This window comes from Coregonus lavaretus, assembly GCF_964263955.1.
Source record: "Coregonus lavaretus genome assembly, chromosome: 24".
Taxonomy (NCBI): domain Eukaryota; kingdom Metazoa; phylum Chordata; class Actinopteri; order Salmoniformes; family Salmonidae; genus Coregonus; species Coregonus lavaretus.
Window position 1 is genome coordinate 37,450,505 of NC_140011.1, and position 11,996 is coordinate 37,462,500.

The 11,996-nt window shown below is 44.9% G+C and overlaps 1 pseudogene across 1 annotated transcript; it reads right to left on the minus strand.

The window, feature by feature from the left end:
* Positions 1 to 5,041: 5,041 nt before the first annotated feature.
* LOC311099854 (equilibrative nucleoside transporter 2-like) lies at positions 5,042 to 10,808 on the minus strand (annotated as a pseudogene). The gene is made up of 12 exons (XR_014615724.1): positions 10,737 to 10,808; positions 10,376 to 10,515; positions 10,150 to 10,289; positions 9,843 to 9,977; positions 9,344 to 9,483; positions 6,366 to 6,422; positions 6,175 to 6,280; positions 5,900 to 5,985; positions 5,578 to 5,771; positions 5,539 to 5,542; positions 5,253 to 5,428; positions 5,042 to 5,154 (listed from the first exon to the last, which is right to left on the minus strand). The product of XR_014615724.1 is annotated as an equilibrative nucleoside transporter 2-like (transcript).
* Between the last annotated feature and the right edge of the window lie 1,188 nt (positions 10,809 to 11,996).

The following is an 11,996-nucleotide window of genomic DNA, read 5'->3' on the forward strand; positions in this document are numbered from 1 at the left end:
CTGTCTGGAGCTGCAGCGAGAGCACAGTGAGTGAGCGGTACTCAGACTCCAAACACACAGCACACCCAACGCAGTAGTTAGAGTAGCTCTGACGGGTTTAATGAACATAGCAATACCCTTATGAATGTGTATGATTCGATAAGTAGTTGGTAGATAAGAGTGAAGGAGAACTGAAGAGCATGTGGTCCATGCAGGGACTCAGCTGTATATGGACAGGTTGGCGTAACAGTTCTAGGTGCCCAGGAGGTTGGTGACAGAGCAGCGGTACAGACCAGAGTTCCAGGAAGAGATGTTGACTATCTGGACAGAGCCTCATAGGTCCCCTGTCATAGAGAACAACAGAGGTTACGGGATACAAACATCGGTTTGCATTTACGACCGTACAATACTGTTTTGATTCCTAAAATGGAATTAAACACGTGACATCACAATAGTGTGAGTGACACAAACTGTATGTTTCTGATTGCTGTGCTGTAGCTAAAATTACACTTGGACTAACTTGTCCACCAGCCGCAGCGATAGGTGCCAGCGTCTGATATGCGTGTGTTGTTGAGGATGATGACAGCACTCCAGGGGATGCCTGGGTACCCACCCTGCCTCTCAGGGAGGGGTTCTCAATCACCTGGCCGTGGTCAAACACTATCACCTGAGAGGTAGGACAGACATAGCAGCACCTTTCTGACACGTCAAGCAGCATATTATAACTTTATCAGCATACAGTGCATTTGGAAAGTATTCAGACCCCTTGACTTTTTCCACATTTTGTTACGTTACAGCCTTATTCTAAAATTGATTAAATTGTTGTTGCAAATTTATAAAAAATAAAAAAATGAAACGTCACATTTACATAAGTATTCAGATCCTTTAGCATAGCTACTGATGGGGATTCAAACTGACCTGTGTGGGGGAGTCTGGGTCAGAGAAGGGTGCGAAGGTCCAGATGATGTTGAGTCTGGACAGGGGACTCATGGTGAAGAAGGAGCAGGGCAGGGTCACCGAGTCTCCGTGAACCACCTGCAGACTGGTCTCTCTCAGGGTCACCGAGTCTCCGTGAACCACCTCCAGACTGGTCTCTCTCAGGGTCACCGAGTCTCCGTGAACCACCTCCAGACTGGTCTCTCTCAGGGTCACCGAGTCTCCGTGAACCACCTCCAGACTGGTGTCTCTCAGGGTCACCGAGTCTCCGTGATTCACCTCCAGACTGGTGTCTCTCAGGGTCACCGAGTCTCCGTGAACCACCTCCAGACTGGTGTCTCTCAGGGTCACCGAGTCTCCGTGAACCACCTCCAGACTGGTGTCTCTCAGGGTCACCGAGTCTCCGCGAATCACCTCCAGACTGGTGTCTCTCAGGGTCACCGAGTCTCCGTGAACCACCTCCAGACTGGTGTCTCTCAGGGTCACCGAGTCTCCGCGAATCACCTCCAGACTGGTGTCTCTCAGGGTCACCGAGTCTCCGTGAATCACCTCCAGACTGGTGTCTCTCAGGGTCTCCGTGATTCACCTCCAGACTGGTGTCTCTCAGGGTCACCCTCACTGCACCTGCACAGTGGATGAGCATAAAGCAACAACTCCTATCAGTGGGCCAATCAGGCACATTCCTTTACTCAAATTCCTGTCACATGTGAGATATCCTATGGTTAATACAAGGTAACACATTGGCATGAATGAGACACTGCAGCACTGGGTTTTGTTGTGTAGCAATTCAATAAAAACACAAAAAACGATGACACAACAAATAACATTTCTCGTGTTTCTTTCAAAAATGCTTAAATGGTACAATTGTATGGTACCCTGACCTCGGGTCTAGCAGGCTGTCCCAGCCCGGACCTCCCTCCCCTTCTCTCACTACTGTAATCATGCACCCTCCCCTCACTGAGGCATCCCCAGGCCCTTTGTATGTGTGGGAAACTAGCGTGGATACTGGGTGCTAATTACTGTTGATAGCTTAAACCAAGCAGCCAAACACAGCTCATCACTGAGAGATGTGGGTAAAACAATAGAGCCATATTCACCATGCAGTGAAAACCCACAAATAATCCAATTTAAATATTTGGATTTGTCTTTAAAACAAACTCTGCCATATCGAATGCCTGCCATCCTCAGAATCAGGCTATAACTTATATTTCAGTTATGATTATTATATTATTTTTCATATTTATTTTCATTTTATTTTTATAACAAGGGGTTAGTGCTTGTCATTTAGATACTATTTAGTTAAACTTTTTTTTTTAAATTTATGAGCACTGTAATTAATTTTTGGGGGGCTATGTCTTTACATAATGAGAGCAGCAGAAGTCAGAAGCCAGGTGTAGGCCTCACAGCACAGCACTGCCAGGGCACAGCGGCAAAAACACAACTACAGGTGTAACTGTATCATAAGACCATGGGGGGAGCTCAGCTCACAGAAGAATACTGTGCTGAACAATACTCGGCCCTCCTTTTGTGTGACTTAGGATGGAGATGAGCGTGCATAGTGCTGAGTATCAATCTGAGCTGGCAGACATGATGGAGGAAGTAAACCGCAGACCACTGCTGCTCCCGCGCCACTGGCAAGTCTGAGTTCCGCATTGAGTAGCAACTCTGCTGATATCCCTCCTTACCAGTATACACTATTCAGCCAGAGTGAAGGCCATCTAAAGGCAGGTGCCTACAACTGCACATTGTCAGTGCCCAGTCTCAGGAAGTGGAGATAACATCAAAGGGTAATTGTGTTGTGTGTCCTGTCTCAGGCCCGGAGGGAGGCAGAGCAGCGTTTCTCCCTAATCCTGGAGCAGGCTGGGCTGGACGAGGTTCTGCTGTGGAGCAAGGCTATGCTCCAGGAACAGGGCCAGGACTTACACCTAGAGGAGGAGACACAGGAGGCCTGGGAGGATACTGATCACTATGAGGAACCTGACATAGCCTAGACATATAGGCATAACTCTATGGGAGGAACCCTGACTAAGACAACATGGTTTGACTACTGTATCAAATGATACAAGTGTTTGATCACGTTCAAATGCTATGTTGCATCTCTCTACCATCCTATATCAGTGCATGCTTTGAGAAGTTACGCTGTCGATACTCATTTAACTGTCCTCTCGTCAGGACAAGCATGAAACGGCTCCTTGGACAAGAGCTCATGGAGTTTGACATTAGGTACCATATTTACTGCCCTGCTGCCTGCATTAGCTAACAGACGGAAGAGAGACAAAGGAAAAACATTCTTTGTCTTTATTCAAAAGTTGTTCCTTTTTATTTTTCTAACCATCGGAATGAATGAAATACATGATGTCTGTCATAGACCCCAGACAAAGGCTGAATTATTGTGTATAAAAGGCATTTAAATGATCATGAAATGCAAAAACAATACAGTAAAAAGGAATATAATAAATAAGTATAAAAAAATATATATACCTTATATATAGATATACTGTATATACACTGAACAAAAATATAAACGCAACATGTAAAGTGTTGGTCCCATGTTTCATGAGCTGAAATAAAAGATCCCAGAAATGTTCCATACATACAAAAAGCATATTTCTCTCTAAATTTGTGCACATATATTTGTTTACATCACTGTTATGGATAATTTCTCCTTTACCAAGATCACCCATCCACCTGATAGGTGTGGCATATCAAGAAGCTGATTAAACAGCGTGATCATTACACAGGTGCACCTTGTGCTGGGGACAATAAAAGGTCACAATACAATGACACAGATGTCTCAAGTTTTGAGGGGAGCCTGCAATTGTCATGCTGGCTGCAGGAATGTCCACCAGAGCTGTTGCCAACGAATTGAATGTTCATTTCTCTCCAACGTCGTTTGAGAATTTGGCAGTACGTCCATCGGCCTCACAACCACAGACCATGTGTAACCACACCAGCCCAGGACCTCCACATCCGGCTTCTTCACCTAAGGGATTGTCCAAGACCAGCCACCCGAACAGCTGATGAAACTGTCGGTTTGCACGACCGAAGAATTTCTGCACAAACTGTCAGAAACTGTCTCAGTGAAACTCATCTGGTGCTCGTCGTCCTGACTGCAGTTCGGCGTCATAACCGACGTCAGTAGGCAAATGATCACCTTCGATGGCTACTGGCAGGCTGGAGAAGTGTGCTATTCACGTATGAATCCCAGTTTCAACTGTACCGGGCAGATGGCAGACAGCGTAGCGTGTACGACGTCGTGTGGGCGAGCGGTTTGCTGATATCAACGTTGTGAACAGAGTGCCCCATGGTGGCGGTGGGGTTATGGTATAGACAGGCATAAGCTACGGACAACAAACAATTGCATTTTATTGATGGCCATTTGAATGCACAGAGATACCGTGATGAGATCCTGAGGTCCATTGTTGTGCCATTCATCTGCCGGCATCACCTCATGTTTCAGCATGATAATGCACAGCCCCATGTCAAAAGGATCTGTACACAGTTCCTGCAAGCTGAAAATGTTCCAGTTCTTCCATGGCCTGCATACTCACCAGACATGTCCCCCTAAGAGCATGCTTGGGATGCTCTGGGTCGATGTGTACATCAGTGTGTTCCAGTTCCCGCCAATATCCAGCAACTTCTCACATTGAAGAGGAGTGGGACAACATTCCACAGGCCACAATCAACAGCCTGATAAACTCTATGCAAAGGAGATGTGTCGAGCTGCACGAAGCAAATGTGGTCACACCAGATACTGACTGGTTTTCTGATCCACGCCCCTACTTTTTTTTGTAAGGAATCTGTGACCAACAGATGCATATATGTATTCCCAGTCATATGAAATCCATAGATTAGAGCCTAATGATTTTATTTCAGTTGACTGAACTGTAACTCAGTACAATCTTAGAAATTGTTGCACGTTGTGTTGATATTTCTGTTCAGTGTAGATCAGTGTACAATAACCTTTCTTCATTTTAAATATCCATATACTTTGCATTGGCATTAAGGAAGATGTGTCTAATCTAGTTCCCTTCAGTGAGTAAATCATAAATATTCATAATACATTTTTGAGTATTGTGACAGTCAGACTTGGTTTGGTTGGAGGTTTTGAAGGTGTGAGGAGCCTCTAGAGCAGGTTCCGCAGGAGGAAAGAAAGAGCTGCCCCCTAGAGACAGACCCAGAGCCAAGAAGAAGGTCATCAAGACCCCTGCTGTCTCACAGTCTTTAGCCCTCACCAACCTGCGGAAGAGAACAGGTCAGATACATTTTAACATTTACATTTGAGTCATTTAGCAGACGCTCTTATCCAGAGCGACATACAGTTAGTGAGTGCATACATTATTTTTTTTTCATACTGGCCCCCCGTGGGAATCCCTCCACTACCCTGGACGACGCTGGGCCAATTGTGTGCCGCCTCATGGGTCTCCCGGTCGCGGCCGGCTACGACAGAGCCTGGATACGAACCAGGATCTCTAGTGGCACAGCTAGCACTGTGATGCAGTGCCTTAGACCACTGCGCCACTCAGGAGTATGATACTGTGGAACAAACTGCCCAAATTGTCACTACAACGTAATAACAAGTTACATTGAATTAAACAAAAACAGTTAAGGGAAAAATTTGACAAAACTGTTGAATAAATTCAGGTAGATTTGGTGACTCACTGAGGTGACATGCAGAGACAGACGAAGTATCCATTGGACAGGGCGAATAATGTCATGATGACAACAAAGGCAACGTCATGGGAGAACAGGACAGGCAGGTACTGGCGGTTGTCAGTTTTGCACAGCATGATGAGAGGGATGAAGATCACACGGGACACCACGAGCACAGGGAACAGACCGCTTCTCTTTGAGGGCTGTGGACGGATAAAGACAAACAGAGACAGACACCGTTAGGCAGAGAAACATGTTTGAGGTATTGGAGCAGCTATTTATTGCAGTAACTGGTAGTAAAGGAGGGGGACAAAGGGCAGACGTCACTCACCCACTGAACCATAGAGGTGACACTGCGGCCAATCAGGTCCATGACGTTAAAGACGATGAAGCAGCAGACACAGAGAAAGTATCGGTCTGAAAGACAGATATACAGGTGTAATGCACTTTGTTCGGCTGCCAATCGGCTCCGCCTCGTATTTACAACTGCAGCACAGCCATGCTAAAAAAGTTAAATCCCACGCCCTATCTGCTTTATTCAACCACAACTGTCTTAACTGGACATAACTAGGCTATTATGTATTATTATCCCAAATGTTTGCTCACCCCACTCCTTGTTTACATACACACTCTTCACTTTTACTGTGACAGCAGGGAAAACTGACAGTGTGACAGCCAGCACACACGTCACACAGAGGGCCATCTGCCAAATCTGTACAACAGTATCAAACAAAGTGTTAGAAAATAATAGTATTTGAATTGAGATTTGAATGACAGTTGGATACAGGACAAGGTACCTTTTTGAAGACTGCCAAGACAGATGCGCCATCATGAACAGGGCTTCTTTGGTCCCACTGGCATCAAGATCACCATTGGTTATTATGGGTTTATTGTTGAAGCCATTCAGGTCGCCATTGACCAACGCTATTTTTTCTTTGTCTTTCAGAGGAAGTGAGAAAATAGTCAGTACTTATAGTTTTAGGCCTTTTAGTTTAGAAAACATACTGTAACTATACTTAGTATTAAATCACTTCACATAACACTTCATGTCCCCTGTAGCTCAGTTGGTAGAGCATGGCGCTTGCAACGCCAGGGTTGTGGGTTCGTTTCCCATGGGGGGGCAGTATGAAAATGTATGCATTCACTAACTGTAAGTCGCTCTGGATAAGAGCGTCTGCTAAATAACTAAAATGTAAATGTAAATGAATTAACTATGAATAGCTCCTCTATATGGTATTTGTTAATTGTTTTTTTGTGGGGGATTTTTACCCCTTTTCGTGATATCCAATTGGTAGTTACAGTCTTGTCCAATCGCTGCAACTCCTGTACGGACTCGGGAGAGGCGAAGGTCGAGAGCCATGCGTCCTACGAAACAAGACGCACTGCCCGCTTAACCCGGAAGCCAGCCGCACCAATGTGTCGGAGGAAACACTGTACAGCTCCATAAGGAGTCGCTAGAGTGCGATGGGACAAGGACATCCCAACCGGCCAAACCCTCCCCTAACCCGGACGAGATCGAACCCGGATCTCTAGTGACGCCTCTAGCACTGCGATGCAGTGCCTTAGACCGCTGCTCCACTCAGGAGGCCCCGTTAATAGTTTTAAATGTTGACATTTTAGTCCATGTGTCAAACTTATTCCACGAAGGGCCGAGTGTCTGCAGGTTTTCGCTGCACCTTTGTACTTGATTGATTAATTAAGGTCACTGATTAGTAACGAACTCCCCTCACCTGGTTGTCTAGGGCTTAATTGAAAGGAAAAACCGAAAACCCGCAGACACGTGGAATGAGTTTGACACCCCTATTTTAGCCATTTAGCAGACGCTCTTATCCAGAGTGACTTACAGTTAGTGCATTCATCTTAAGATCGCTAGGTGAGACAACCATATATCACAGTTGTAGTAAGTACATTTTTCCTCTAAGGTAGTTATCAGCAAAGCCGGTGCTTTTTTTCGTGAGGCGGGGATAAGACTGATATGTATTATGTCTTATCTTGTACAGTGAGGGGGAAAAAGTATTTGATCCCCTGCTGATTTTGTACGTTTGCCCACTGACAAAGACATGATCAGTCTATAATTTTAATGGTAGGTTTATTTGAACAGTGAGAGACAGAATAACAACAAAAAAATCCAGAAAAACGCATGTCAAAAATGTTATAAATTGATTTGCATTTTAATGAGGGAAATAAGTATTTGACCCCTCTGCAAAACATGACTTAGTACTTGGTGGCAAAACTCTTGTTGGCAATCACAGAGGTCAGACGTTTCTTGTAGTTGGCCACCAGGTTTGCACACATCTCAGGAGGGATTTTGTTCCACTCCTCTTTGCAGATCTTCTCCAAGTCATTAAGGTTTCGAGGCTGACGTTTGGCAACTCGAACCTTCAGCTCCCTCCACAGATTTTCTATGGGATTAAGGTCTGGAGACTGGCTAGGCCACTCCAGGACCTTAATGTGCTTCTTCTTGAGCCACTCCTTTGTTGCCTTTGCCGTGTGTTTTGGGTCATTGTCATGCTGGAATACCCATCCACGACTCATTTTCAATGCCCTGGCTGAGGGAAGGAGGTTCTCACCCAAGATTTGACGGTACATGGCCCCGTCCATCGTCCCTTTGATGCGGTGAAGTTGTCCTGTCCCCTTAGCAGAAAAACACCCCCAAAGCATAATGTTTCCACCTCCATGTTTGACGGTGGGGATGGTGTTCTTGGGGTCATAGGCAGCATTCCTCCTCCAAACACGGCGAGTTGAGTTGATGCCAAAGAGCTCGATTTTGGTCTCATCTGACCACAACACTTTCACCCAGTTCTCCTCTGAATGATTCAGATGTTCATTGGCAAACTTCAGACGGGCCTGTATATGTGCTTTCTTGAGCAGGGGGACCTTGCGGGCGCTGCAGAATTTCAGTCCTTCACGGCGTAGTGTGTTACCAATTGTTTTCTTGGTGACTATGGTCCCAGCTGCCTTGAGATCATTGACAAGATCGTCCCGTGTAGTTCTGGGCTGATTCCTCACCGTTCTCATGATCATTGCAACTCCATGAGGTGAGACTTGCATGGAGCCCCAGGGTGAGGGAGATTGACAGGTCTTTTGTGTTTCTTCCATTTGCGAATAATCGCACCAACTGTTGTCACCTTCTCACCAAGCTGCTTGGCGATGGTCTTGTAGCCCATTCCAGCCTTGTGTAGGTCTACAATCTTGTCCCTGACATCCTTGGAGAGCTCTTTGGTCTTGGCCATGGTGGAGAGTTTGGAATCTGATTGATTGATTGCTTCTGTGGACAGGTGTCTTTTATACAAGCTGATATTAGGAGCACTCCCTTTAAGACTGTGCACCTGTATAAAATACACCTGGGAGCCAGAAATCTTTTTGATTGAGAGGGGGTCAAATACTTATTTCCCTCATTAAAATGCAAATCAATTTCTAACATTTTTGACATGCGTTTTTCTGGATTTTGTTGTTATTCTGTCTCTCACTGTTAAAAAATTCTGTCTCTCACCTACCATTAAAATTATAGACTGATCATTTCTTTGTCAGTGGGCAAACTTACAAAATCAGCAGGGGATCAAATACTTTTTTCCCTCACTGTAGATCCTCTTAGTTGACGGATGGAAGAGAGTGTTCCAAACCTACCGGCTCCCTTGAGAAGCTCGTCTGTGGTCTCAGGTTGGTCATGTTGAAACTTACTTTTCTCAAAGTAAAACCGGGCAAACCCCCAGAACAAAACATAACATCTTATGAGTACATTCCTCTGTAATATCCTAAGCAATAGTAGATGAACTGGCTGTTGTCCTCCTGTCATGCCACTGCTGTAGCCACTCACCAGGTGTGGCAGTAGTAAGTAGCTAAGCAGGGTGAGCAGTGTTGCCACACAGGGGGTTATGAAGTACCCAAGAGCAGCACTGGCCTTGTCTGCTTTACCTACACAGAGTGGAAGAGAGAAACTCAGTATTAATCAGGATGAAAACACAATTTACGTAATAACAGGGTAAAATCTATCCTGGCAGGCACAGCTGAGATATTTCTTGCCAAACAGGATGTGGTGAGCAGTTTATTAGGTTGAGTGAAGATGAAGCACAACACATGTTTACTACAGTTTGAAACTGCCCTTCCTGTTATGATGAAAAGTAAGGCATTTTTGAATAACATTATGAGCAAATACCATAAAATACCTGTTTTAGGGAGACTATTACTGTATAAAGGAGGGCATGTTGATTGAATGTGCGTGTGTGTATCATTGTGTTCACTGCTACTGTGCATAGTGAGGTGGTAGTACTCACTGAGGATAGAGAACAGACTAGCCAGGGCAGCAAAGATCCCTGCCAATCCCTGACCACTCATAAACAATGTGCTGTACCTCGGGGGGAGCAGACCCACCAGCCCAAACAGACTGCCCTGGAGCACTGCCCCAAAAGCTAGAGAGAGAGGGGATGTGTGAGAAATGGGTGTATTTACACATGAAATCTCCTCAGAACACATTTTCATCAGGCAAACAGTCAAAACAATGATGCTACTACTTATATGATTACTAATTACATTATATGCAACCGGACCCACAGACATGAAGACGGTCGGGAACCAACTCACAGTTGATGAACCAGATAGTTACCATGGTGATAGAGAAGCAGCTGTGGGGCTGCATGGGCACCTTGACCATGATGGCAGTGAGGAGGAAGAGGAAGAGGATGGAGACCATATTGACAGCAATCCGGACCTTCTCTTTGATACTACCGCCACACAGGAAAAATACGGTTGAGATAGACCACTATACTATACTATACCTCCCATTCAAACCCTGTAGTACGTTGCTCACCGTTGATACAGGAAGGAGTTGGCCAGGGTGAACAGGGGCAGCTGGGCTAGAAGAGTCATCCAGCTGGCAAAATTGTAGTCTTTAGTAAGTGGGGTCGTTCCATTACTTGACGTGGTCCCTTTGAGTCGGTCGTCAAAATACTTCAGCAGAAAACAATGGGAGAACAGAGGTGACATTAGCTCAAGCCCTCTACTCTCATCACAGAGCAAACTAATATTAGACCGTATTGCCTGAATGTGTTATATTCATCAATTTTTGTTGTGAGTCTGTGTGACAGGTTGTGATGAGGTAGAGAAGCTGTGGTACCTCCGTGTCAGTGATGCTGTGTGGGTGGGTGGGTGTGACAGAGAAGTTGTGGTACCTCTGTGGCGATGATGAAGCTCCATGGCAGCAGTGTCCCCAGTCCCAGGATGAAGATGATGACGGCCACAGCACAGCCTATGTTGGGGGATAGAGGACATCACTCACATGCCACATCACAACCCCTCCTACAACACACTCACTCCCTAGTGGTGCTTAATGTAATGAATCCCAAAGAAACACGTCATTCCTAGGTTATTATTACTGAGTAATTACCAATATACCATGTAATGTATTCTCTGATCCCCATCCAGTGCTCAGATGAGAGGGAAACTGAGTGAGGAAGTTTGTGAAAGCTGCTTCATACAGGTTTATGTCTCAGATGATCCAACCAATGAAAAGTGAGTAACTCACCGGTCCACTGGGGCACTCTTCTGGGTAGTCATCCTGATACTCTTGGGTCTGTATATAAACAAGGGACAGAGGATAGCTTCAGATAGTGTCACTCCTTGAAATACTGTTGTGTTGAAAATATCCGCAATCATGCTTGCCAGGCTGCTGGGGATTCAAGATGTTTTACTTCATCCATGTTGATCATTGACATAAACTAAAAATCCCCTCTACTAAACATGGTGACAATTATGATCTGATTTTCCACCTGATTTTATTATAATCCTATTTTAATTTCACGAAGGTTAGATATCAGCCATCTTGTCACATCTGAAATCAAGTCATATTTTTGCGCTTGGTGATTTCAGCCTGTCACATGTTCCAAGTCTACAACTTAAAAGGAGCTGAGCATCGCCAGACCCTCACACCATCATTTGTAGGCTACAACGTAATTAATGATCTTGTCTTCTGCCATGTTCAGAAGCCAGTACCTCAGTATAGACAAGGCTATGTCTCGAATGAGCCAGATGGTGAAAGTCGGTTACCACATGGCTTCTAAAACTGACACTATGTATTCAGTGACGAACTTAGAGAGTGTATGGGTATTTTTGTACTGGATGTTAGACTTATACAACATTTCAACATGCCTATAAGACTTTTATTAACCAGACATAAAGCATAACATTTTCCATTACTTCGGCCAATATACTATTGGCATTAACATCGGGTTACAGTCTGTAGCATCAATTATAACGCGCTACATCTAAACAGAAATTAGATCATTCCCGATGTACTAAACCATGGGGTACTCATACCTGTCGACTCACACTCACCTGCCTTATGTTTCAAATATAAATTCTAGTTGATCTTCTTCAGCCTATATACATTGAGGGAAAAAAGTATTTGATCCCCTGCTGATTTTGTACGTTTG